Genomic DNA, 12,264 nt, shown 5'->3' on the forward strand with positions numbered 1-12,264 from the left:
CATCTGCTGCACACTAGGCACTGTCCATGGTCCTAGAGTTACAGAAATGTACAGGCAGCATCCCTGCTTTTGAACATCATAGACCAGTGAAAGTAGCTGCCATACCAGTAGATAATCTCAGTACAAAATCTAAGAGCTATAATGAGGGTACAGATATGAGGCAGTGAGAGCACTGATGTGGAAGCAAATGACAATCTTTAGAAAGGGGATCAGAAAGTCTTTGCAGAGTAGCTAAAGTTTAAAATGAGTTTTGGAGAATAAGGATGAGTTCATGAAGGGATCTTTAAGATACAATGCTAATTCTGAAGAACTTAGGGGCAGGACAGGAATAAAGGTGCAGATGTAGAGAATGGATTTGTGGACCTGGGGAGGGGGAAGGGTAAGCTGGGATGAAGTGAGAGATTGGCATGGACTTATATATACTACCAAATGTAAAATAGATAGCTAGTGGGAAGCAGCCACATAGCACAGGGAGATCAGCTCGGTGCTTTGTGACCACCTAAAGGGGTGGGATAGGAAGGGTGGGAGGGAGTTGCAAGAGGGAGGAGATATGGGGATATAGCTATATGTATAGCTGATTCACTTTGTTATACAGCAGAAACTAACACACCACTGTAAAGCAATTATACTCCAATAAAGATGTTAAAAGAAAAAAAAGATACAATGCTAAGTAAAAAAGCAATGTTTAGAACAATACTGCCCTTTGTTTTAAGTGGGGTAAAATGAGAATATATATATATATATATTCATACTTGTTCACATTTATATTAAAAAGCTGTACAAGTTATATACATCTGATAAAATTGGTTACCATTGGGTATGGGGCAGTAAGAACTGAAAAGGCAGTGAAAGAGGTGAGAGTGAGACTTTTCACTGAACATTTTTTATTTTTGAACAAAGTGAAAATGTTATCTATTCAACAATGTAAACAAACTTTCAAAAAATACATTGCAAGCAAATACCAAAGTTAGACACAGGGCTCAGAAGACAACACAGTTTTTTAAAACTGCTCTATGAGTCAGCAACTGGCTGGCAAAAGAAAATAAGGGAAGAATGTTTTGCTTCACCTCCCTCTTATGTGGGTAGTAATATTCTAATAGCTAACTGTTCACAGCAATTACATAATGTGAGACTAGGCACCTTTAAAAACACAGACGTTAGAGGAAATTTTTGGCTTGTGTGAAACCAAAATGTTGTCAACAGGAAAACCTACCAGATAGATTTGGAAACAGAACTTTTATGATGTGGGTGTAATTGTTCAATTTAAACAACATTCCTTCTGCCTTATTCCTGAAAGGAGGTGAAGGATTTTCATTTAAAACACTTTTGGTGGGGGAGGAAACAAAAATGCATACCCTAAAGTCATCTTCCAGTTTTAAAAAAATCCACTGATATTTTTAACTTTAGGAGCCTCCCTCATGGAGGGTATAAGGTACAAGGCTGAAAAGTTCTGACTTACCTCAGGCAATGGGCCAGTGTATGTCGTTAGACAGACCTTTTAAATTTTTTCCTTTCTTTCAAGACTCGATGCCCTCCTCTTTAAAAGAAGGACAATCATCCTCCTTAGACATTCCATACCATCTGATTATTATAAAATTTATTCAGACACTCAAAGGAAAGAAGGTATAATTAAGTAAAATCAGTGTCTCTCAAATTAGAGTGTCCTCTGACACATACCATTGCCTGAGAGTTCAGTCCTCAATGTCATAGTTGCAAAAATTTTGTTTTCAATTCACCAAAGGATGACCAGATTTGAGGGGATTGGGTCATTCTACCAAAACTTAGAAGAACCTTGGTTTTTGTAGACAGCTCTTATTTCTGTCTACCCATGATTACGTTCCTTCCTTTGGCGTACTGTTCTCCCATCTACTTGCCAACTCTGCTTTTCATTCTGGCAGAGTTGTCGATCATAGTACCTAATCCCGTGGCCACAGGGTGATCTAGATCTAGCCAAACGTAACAGGTCATTTCTCTAGCCACAGCCGCTGGTTGAAAGGAATGGGACACTATGTGGTGGGCATGTGCTCTAAGGTGGATTAATCATCCTCTTGGGCTGTTGCTATTTGGAGCTGGGTGACAAGGAGTCTTACCTCTCAGATCACAAAAGCTGAAAGATATAAATATGGGACAGCAGGCAGCCATATAAATGATATATGCCATATAAATGATATATGCATATTACAAAATTTTTTAAAAGTCATTTTAGGTTGGGATTGTTGGCATTATGAGTGCTTAAAAAGTTTTTAGTTCTATGATTTTGATTTTCAATTTCAAAGAAAGGAAACAAACATAGGCCAATTAAACTTCTGAGGTGATCCAGGACAATGTATAAAGTTTGGACAGAACGGTACAGATTGGAGTGGGAAAGCCTTCACAGAACTGAGTGATTTTAGTTGAGCCTTAAATGATCTGGATGAACAGAGGAAAATAGTGCAGGAAAAGCAGCAGGCTAGAAGGTCAACCTGATGCGGGCAAGAGTGAGTGAGTGTCAGGAGGTAGTTAAGCAGGTCAAAAAACATCGGAGTCATATGTGAGAGTCTTCAGACTAAGGGAGGAGAGGGGCCAGCACTGAGTTGAGGTTACGGGTTCTAGAAAAGGAGCCTATTCTGGCGTGAGGCAGAGAAGTGGGGAGGAGGGGGGGCTGGAGTGAAGGAACCTGCTGGCAGACATAAGTGCCCTGGACATAATGACATGCCTAACTGCCTTCTACCTATGTAAACAAACTCTGTATGGGCCGCCACACCTCCCAACAGCCATGACCATGGCCACACTAGTTAGACCGGAAGTGGACACAGGACAGGGCCATTTGAATGCTGACCAATGGCCTAGCACGGCCTGGTACGCAGGGCTTTTCCAAAACAGGAAAAACTGGGCCAGTCCAGTCCTCTTTCTGCCTCTAGCTTTTGCTCTCTCCCTCAAAAGATCTAGAGGGAAGTTTCTGGCAGCTCCAGGAGCTGATCTGAAAGGTTATGAAGTAGACCCAGGCATAGGGTTGCCAGATAAAATAAAGAGTAGTTGAATTTGAATTTCAGATCAACAAAAACAACAAAATGTTTTTTCGTACAAGTATATCCCAGATAGTGCATGGGATATACTTATACTAAAAAGTTATTCATTCATTATGTATATCTGAAATTCAAATGTAAGTGGATTTCCCGCACTTTTCATTTGCTAAATCTGGCAACCTTATCAGGTGTCCTTATGCAGCACGCGAGTATGAAGCATGTGGGGCAAAGCAGTGCAGATCTCTTCTTTTCTGCCTTAAGGGAAAAGGCAGTCTGACTGTCTCTGGTGCTGCGAGACTCTGCCCCGATGCTGCAGGCGTGTCTCCTGCCCTCTCATTGCTGGAGCACGACTAAGCCATCAGAGAGCACTTACTGCTCCTTCCCGAGAAGCTTTGCTGCTCAGTCTCCCCGACCAGATACACACTGTATTATGAATGAGCTACAGATGTTCATCACCCAGGATTAGGCTTGTAATGGTGTTGGACTTTATTTTTTATTCTGCTAGACACTAGCAAATGCCTTCCAGACTAGGTCTTCAAAAGCAGGGAGTCTAATATAAATGTTCCCTCTCTTCAACCCCTCTCCACCTATGTAGCCTCTCTTTGAAGCCCCCAGCAAGGTGCCCCCATGCCTGCCCACTCCCTCAGTAAACCCCTGCCCTCCTTGGAGGAAGAGGACAGTCCTCCTCTCTGTCTTTTAGGGAGTTGCAAACTCGAGCACCTGAGAGGCTCTGCTTTGCTTAGTCACTGCTGACTGGAAGCACGAGGATAATCCCTAGTGTTTGATGTGCTTGACATCTTTAGAAATGTTCCTAAAAAGCAGGGCACACTTTCCAAGGTGAGTAGTTTTTTTCTCAGCTACAGTGTCTAATCATATACAAGGAAAATGTATGTGAAAATGGCATTAATTCGACAAGTTGCAAAAGCATAATTGTGTTGGGAGGAATTGCTTTTTTTCTTTTTCTCCCTGGGCCTAGCTTACATGACCAGAGGTGTACGTGGCTCTCTTTACCATCCTAGAAGGTGGTGCCAACTCTAAATAAATTCCTCTTTACCAGCTCCTCCCTTCTAACCTAGCTAGAAGGGGAGTTTCCCCGCACCGCAACTTAGCAGCCTACATAAGGGGCCAGTAAGAACTACCTGATAGAGAGGAAAGGAATGGAGAGGAAATGCACAATGGAAGCCAGAAAGCCGTGGAAGAAAATGTACTGTTGATTCCTGGTGTCAGATCTCATGAACACTTCAGTTTTTGGACTTCCATAAGACCTCTCTCTATTCTTATAGAAATAAGCAACATAGAGAACAGACTTGTGGTTGCCAAGGGGGTAGGGGAGGGATGGATTGGGAGTTTGGGATTAGCAGATGCAAACTATTATATATAGATTGGATAAACAACAAGGCCCTACTGTATAGCACAGAGAACTATATTCAATATCCTGTGATAGGGCTTCCCTGGTGGTGCAGTGGTTGAGAGTCCGCCTGCCGATGTGGGGACACAGGTTCGTGCCCCGGTCCAGGAAGATCCCACATGCCGCGGAGCAGCTGGGCCCGTGAGCCATGGCCGCTGAGCCTGTGGGTCCGGAGCCTGTGCTCCGCAACGGGAGAGGCCACAACAGTGAGAGGCCCGCATACAGCAAAAAAAAAAAAAAAATATCCTGTGATAAACTATAATAGAAAAGAATACGAGAAAAGAATATACGTATGTATAACTGAATCACTTTGCTGTACAGCAGAAATTAAGTCAACCTTGTAAAACAACTATACTTCAATAAAATAAATTTTAAAGAGAAAGAAAGAAGCACGTCACCTTCATCTAAAAAAGGAGTCAGCAAACATTTTTTTACTATAATTACATATTTTTTATTGAGGTATAATTGACATGTAACATTATGTTAGTTTCAGATATACAACATAATGATTCAATATTTGTATGTATTGTGAAATGATCACACAGTCTAGTTAACATCCGTAAAGGGCCAGATAGCAAATACTTCAGGATTTTCAGGCCATTCGGTCTCTTGTAACTACTAAACTCTGCTGTTGTAATGCAAAACCAGTCATAAACAATGAGAAATTGAATAAACATGACTGTGTTCATGTAAATAAAACTTTGTTTACAAAAATCAATGGTGATACCATTCTCCAATAAAAAGAACCATGGTTTCCTGGAGAAATGGCTGATTCTAGGCATTGGGCAGGGAGTATATGAGTCAGAAGCATCTTGTTGCCCCGGAAAGTAAGGAAGTGCTCAGAAAACAAGAGGACAGGGTGGATGTGAAAGGGACAACAGGAGCCGATCTGAAATAGCTCTCAATAACCAAAGCTGGAACAATGTGAGCAGTAAAATAAATAAGTAGCTTTAAAATGTAGGTTTTATTCATCTATGATGAAGGCTAGCAGATCAAGAGATGACTGTCAGTGTAAAGATGGTTTGTTACTCACGGTTCCTAAGAGGGGGCATGCCACACAGCAGGGGGCCACAGGAGGAAGCACCAGGATTGATCAGGAGGCAGAGGGAGCAAGAGGGAAATGTGGGCAAGAGCCCTTATTGTAGTTTCTGCAGGAAGAAACAGGTGAGGCAAGGTAAGCAGGTTTAGGATTGGCTGATTTAAATAATTTCAGTGGTTCTGGGGCATAGGGGCTGCCTGTAGTTGGCTGGTACCTGGACCTGGCTAATTAGGGCAGAGGAATAGTAACCTTGAGAGTGAGAACCTGATAGAGGAGGTGGGGGCGGGGCGGGGTGCCCATTCTGGGTAGATTGGTTTGCATTTGAAAGGCACACTCAAAGGAGAATCCTTTACTATCTCTAGAAATTGGCTATCCCTGGGAGGGGCAGTCTCTCCAGGCTCAGCAAGACCCCGATGTCAAAGCATCTGAAGCACGTGATTAATACATAGTGATGGATGATAGTCCAAAACATAAAATAAATATCCATGAGTCCATACTGATATAAATAAAAGATTGAATAATTAAATAAGTGAAGGAGAAGAGACAAATCTCCCTTATAGGATTTCAAATAACTTATCAATATGTAACTACTCCCTGCTCCAGAAGATGAAACTTAATTCCCACTCCTTCCCCACTCCACACCCCCATGAGTATGAACTGTGCTTAGTGACTTGCTTCCAAGGAGTATGGAAAGAAAGAAAGAAACTTTACAGTGGAAAGATGCTTTCCTTCTGAGATAAGGGCAAAATCTAATATCAGAGAGTATTTCATTACCTGGTCCCACAGCTTCTAACCTTCAATCATTTTATACCATTTCCAGGATCTTTTCCTCTTTTATCAGTGAATATGTCTCATAGAGATAATAGGTGAACTTCAACAGATTTTTAAAAAGTATGCTTGGTTGCAGAATCTTAGAATGATACCAGCCTCACATCATGGGAGTCAGACAATGTCCTGGTTCAAGCCTCCCTCCAAAAAATGACAGCTTCTTCCAAATCTCTCCATGTCCACAGTCCCTATCATCAAAAGGGACTAAAATGTTTTCTGATACTTCTTTTCTCTGATTCTATTATTTTCTACCAGTAGACTCTCTCACTCTCTTTGTTAATCCAAGATTTTAAATACCTTCCAATAAATTTGGCATTGTTCTTGGAAAAAGCTAATTGCCTAATTTGTACTTATCAGTGGAACAGAGGTGGGGATGGTGGGAGAGCAGCAAACAATACAGGTATCCTAAAACAATTAGTTGGAGACAATTTAGAGAATTAAAAAAAAAATCATTATGCAGGATTTCCCTAGTGGCTCAGTGGTTAAGAATCCACCTGCCAATGCAGGGGACACGGGTTCAATCCCTGGTCCGGGAAGATCCCACATGCCTCGGAGCAACTAAGCTTGTGCGCCACAACTACTGAGCCTGTGCTCTAGAGCCCGTGAGCCACAACTACTGAGCCCTCGTGCCACAACTACTGAAGCCTGCGCGCTTAGAGCCTGTGCTCCGCAACAAGAGAAGCCACCGCAATGAGAAGCCCGTGCACCGCAACGAAGAGTAGCCCCTGCTTACCGCAGCTAGAGAAAACCCGTGCGCAGCACCAAAGACCCAACGCAGCCAAAAAAAAAACAAACAAACAATGATTATTTTAAAAAATTCATTATGCAAATATATATCTATTAACAGTCATTCAGCTTTGAAAAGGATCATTGCTTAGAATTGAAGAGGACACTCAATTCAGGTTTTCCACCTCGGTTGTTAAAATTCCTTATAATTCATATCAGGTCTCTGAAAGGTTATAAATCTTACTTCTCACTAAATTGTTATTATTATTCTACCAACTGCCTTTATGACTAAGGGTACTTCAGCTGTCTTTCCCGTCACACATTCCCTTTCCGTCCTTCTGCTACTCCTTTCTTTGGCAGAGATAAACTCCCACATGGTCCCCTGGCTTCAGGAAAGCAATCCTCCACATGAACATGTAATCTGTTGAAGCAGAGAATCCAGGAACAGCACCAAGCAAAAGATTTTCTCCTTTTGGTATCTTGGTGTCCTCAACTCTGTTGTGGAAAGAGCTGGCTAGTTCTTATTTTCCTAAAGCCTCTCGATGCCTAAGGGGTGAATGAGAATTGGGCATTTGGCCCTACCCCTCTCAGTAGAAATACCAAAGAAGACGTGGCTGTAGCCGAAGCTGTTCCACAGTTGCTCTTGCAGGGCCTTTCTTTGAACCTTTTGGGAATGCCTGCCCCACAGAACCCGAAACTAAGAAAGATCCAGCACGCTGTAATTGCCACTTAAATTTAGGTATGCTCCCTGCTAATCATGGGTCAAATGTAAATGACTGAGCCCAGCCCAATTGAAAAATCAATTGGTTTAGAATATGGCCACAGCAGTGTAGCTTTGGTAATTGATCAGTAGAGATTTATGCATAGTCAAGATGACCGTTGGATTGCAAAAGAGTATTTGTAAATTTAGAGACATCATTTCTATTTTTAGATAAAACTCATCAGTGCTTTGAAACACAAACAACCCTTAACCAAAAGAACCCTTTATATGTGTATGTGTGTGTGTGTGTGTGTGTGTGTGTGTGTGTGTGTATTTCACAACGGTAAAAGCAAAAGAAAGAACAGACAAAACAGGACGTAATCTTGATTATCCAGATTTTTCCCAAACAAGATGTCAGCACCTCAAGGCAAGAATGTTCCCCAAATGGTGTCCCACAATTGGAAATGCTATTCAACAAGATAGGATCAACAGAGAGTCAAAAGAAGATGACTAGGAGAAGGAAGTCACCATTCAATACGAGGGGCCTGACCAAGGTCAGAGTTGAAAGGTGATTTCAATGGGTGCAGTAGCATTTAATACTCTCAGAATCAGTCATTTTTAGAAATATTGCTGTTCAAGTAGATGAATCTTCATGCATTTTTATTATCGAAACCAAGTCCCCCTAAAACCAAGTTCTCTTACTGAGTTTATGATTAATCTTTCTATCCAAAACTTTATTCCCTTTCTTGTCCCCTCTGACCTCAATTCTGTGCCAACTGAACTCTAATCAACCAGAGTCAGATGACTGAAATTGCTGTTGTCGATAACATCATTAATGTACTAAAATTGCTATTATAGGATATCATCATTAATGTACAAACTCAGGTTGTTTCTCCAGGGCTGGATGAGCCCATCCTTGTCTCTTTTCATAGACCCTCCATTGCCTCTTAACTGGATTATTGCAAATGTTTCCTTAATTATTTCCCTACCTCTTGCCTCTCTGGCAAGGTCCCTTGTGTAGATTTAACCTCTTAATACATGGCTGTGTTCACCTCACTCCCTCTATTAGTTATCTATTGCTGTGTAACAGGTTACCCCAAAATGTGGCAGCTTAAATATTTATTATCTCACACAATTTCTGTGGGTCAGGAATCTGGGAACAGATGAGTTAGTGTTGGCAGGAATGCAATTCTCTTAGGCTTGACTGGGCTAGAGGGTCTGCTTCCAAGGTGGTTCCCTCAACTACCTGACATGTTAGTGCTGATCAATGGTAAGAGGCCTCTTCTCAGTTCCTCATCATATCAGCCTCTCCATAGTGACGTCTGAGTGTCCTCATGACATGCAGCCAGCTTCCCCCAGGGTGAGTAATCCAAGAGAGTGCAAAAGAATAATTTTTAAATAGAGATTTTAATTGGGGCCTGAGGACAGATAGTAATCAGCAAAATGACTGCCTGTAAGATTATTCATTGCTGCATTAATTGTACAAGCAGAAGACTACAAACAGCCTAAATGTACTTCAAGGGAGAACTAGTTAAAGAAATTTGACAGATACAGTGGAAGAAATAGTATGCTCTTTATATTTATATAAAAGGATGTCTTAAGATATAACCTCACGTGAAAAACATGAGGTATAGAATATAGAACGGCATGTATTGTATGCAAAAATATGTGTGTACATGCATACATATGTGTGTGTGCAATATGTGTACATACATACATATATATTTATATAAAATACATGATTTCTCTGGAAAGATACACAAGAAATTGCTAACTGGAGGTTATGGTTGCCTCCAGAAATCTAGGAAGGGGCTCTACATGACTGGGGGAAAGATAGAAAGGGAGACTTTCACTGCATGATGTTTGTATCTTTTTGTTCTTCCACTTTTATTGAGATATAATTGACATACAGCACTGTATAAGTTTAAGGTGTACAGCATAATGATTACATACATCAATGAAGCGATTATCACAATAAGTTTAGGGAATATCCATCATCTTATATAGATACAAAGTAAAAGAAAAAGAAAAAAACGATTTTCTTCCTTGTGATGAGAACTCTTAGGATACACTCTCTTAACTTACATGTATAATATATAGCAGCAATAATTATGTTAATCATGTTGTACATTACATCCCTTGTACTCATTTATCTTATAACTGTAAGTTTCTACTTTTTGATCACTTTCATCCAGTCTCCCTCTCTCCACCCCTTGCCCCTGGTAACCACAGTCTGATCTCTTTTTCTACGAGTTTGTTTTCTGAAGTATCATTGACCTACAACACTATGTTAGTTCCTGGTGCACAGCACAGTGATATGATATTTCTATACATTACAAAATGATCACCATAAGTGTAGTTACCATCTCTCACCATACAAAGATATTACATTGTTATTGACTATATTGGAATATAGTCAATAATAATACAGTTGATATTTCTACCTTTTAAATTATGTGCTTATTCAAAAATTATTTTTAAAAATCCAGACCAGTTGTCCACTCAGAGGGAAAAAAGCCAAAGCCAGAGGAGAAGAATAAAATAAATGACTTTGCTGTAGGAAAGATTTAGATATCAGAGAGAACTAGATGGAAATACAACTTGGACAGTTACTATTGAAATGTGGGAAACATATGGTTTCAACCCCAAGTGAGACTCCCAGTTACCTGTAGTCTAATTCTGAGAAAGGAGGCCTTGGGGCAGTGGTAGAATTACTTTGGAAACCAAGACGAAAGAAGTTCACTTTTGGAATTACATAAATTGGGAGCTGGGTGAATTTTAGAGATACAGTAGATCAGAGATCACAAACAGGTAGGCCACTGGCCAGATGCCTATGTGTATTGTGTTTGGTTTGAATACTGTTTTAAAATGTTATATGAACTGTTAAAGGATAAACTGAGGCATGTTAAAATTTTTGACTCTCTTTGAGCAAAAATCAATTCAAATAGGGCAGCACCAAACAGGAAGTGGTTAGGAGAACTCCACTGACTGGAGCCTGGGGAGAGAATCTTATAGAGAAAAGGCAGAAGCAAAGCAATTATTGAATGGTTATAGCTTGAAGTCTAGTTGGCTGTTTGCGATTGGTTGTCCTTAGCATTTTGATTTTGTAACCTTGAGGCATTTACAGACTTAGACTTTGGCTTTCTGAGGCAGGCTGCCATTGAATTAGAGCCACCTCAATCTAATGGCCTCCTTGTTTAAGTAATTTAACAAAATTAATTGCCCACACTTGAAGATCAGATTAACAAAATTAATTGCCCACACTTGAAGATCAGATTTCACTTTTGTTGTTGTTGTTGTTAAAAAGCTAAATATCTGACTTCTTTAGAAATGTTGGAAGCTCTGGTGGAGAAATCCTGCATTCCTACATGGCAGCCATGGTAGCTTTGTAGACGGAGGCTGGTACTCCCCAGTTTGCCACGGCTCCCCCCAGCAAGCCAGTTTTCATCACCTGATGAGCTCATGTAAGCATGTCAAGTGAGGAAACTAATGCTCAGAGGCAAACTTTGAGAGCTCATGTCTCCCTATTCCTACTCTCCAATCAAGAGTCATAATCTTGGTTTGTGCCACTACTCAGAATCCTGTCTCTAAATTAATGCCACGACCTCAACCCAGTGGTTGGTTCCAACATCCACAATTGGGAAACCTTTGTTTTTGTTTTTTTTCCTCCGTCAGGAATCATACAAAACTCACCCAGAATTACAAGGACTATATCTATCCTGGGATCTTAGAATCTTTCTATCTCTTTTCTGTTGTTGTCCGGTCCTAGTTCCAGGTCTAAAAATGCTCCCATTTTCTGCCAAACTTGCAACAGGGCCAGAAGCTTCCTTTGCCGTGGCTGAAGAGGAGAAACTTCCTCTACACTCTTATATTGTCATTTGGGAACTGTGAATTAAACTGACAAAAGACAGATTAATGAGAGTTCACAGAAAAAGTTGGCTCAAGGAGGTGGTTAGAATTTGGGCTTATGTACTATCTTAATGAGATAAGGGGAAGGGGAGCGCAGCATTTACAGGAAAACAAATGACTTCTTAATAGGGGAGGGGGAGAAAGGGCACTTAGTGGAAAACAAATGACTTTCAGGAAAGATAAATAGGTCCTTAGGAGAACAGATGGGAAATACAGCTTTGTGACAATGTGTAAGTGTGATGCCCACTTCTAGTCAATCTTCTCTAGTTGTGGGAGGGGATTTATGACAATTGAGTTCTTTGGGGAGGCTCCACATTTAGGAAGATAATGGAGTTCAGGAAAAAAAGCCAATTCTCAAATGCTTTCAGCTCAAAATAATTTTTATGCTGCAGTGGTTATTCTGGACCTCTTTAGACTTATTCCAAAGAGTGGCTGCTGACGCTAAGACTCAAAGGAGTTCCGCTGGTGCCGACCACTAACCCTTCTTTCCCCCCTGATCCCTACGATCCACACGTCTAAAGATGCTGTTCCGAAATGCCACACCTCATAGTGAACCACCTTCCCTTGCTGTGTTCTTTCTGGTCCTGCCCCTTCCCACTGCTTCTCAGGAACCATTGTGGTCTCCACTCCTGAAGACAATGTTACTCAA

Source organism: Neophocaena asiaeorientalis, unplaced genomic scaffold (genome assembly GCF_003031525.2).
Source record: "Neophocaena asiaeorientalis asiaeorientalis breed wild unplaced genomic scaffold, Neophocaena_asiaeorientalis_V1.1 scaffold174, whole genome shotgun sequence".
Taxonomy (NCBI): domain Eukaryota; kingdom Metazoa; phylum Chordata; class Mammalia; order Artiodactyla; family Phocoenidae; genus Neophocaena; species Neophocaena asiaeorientalis.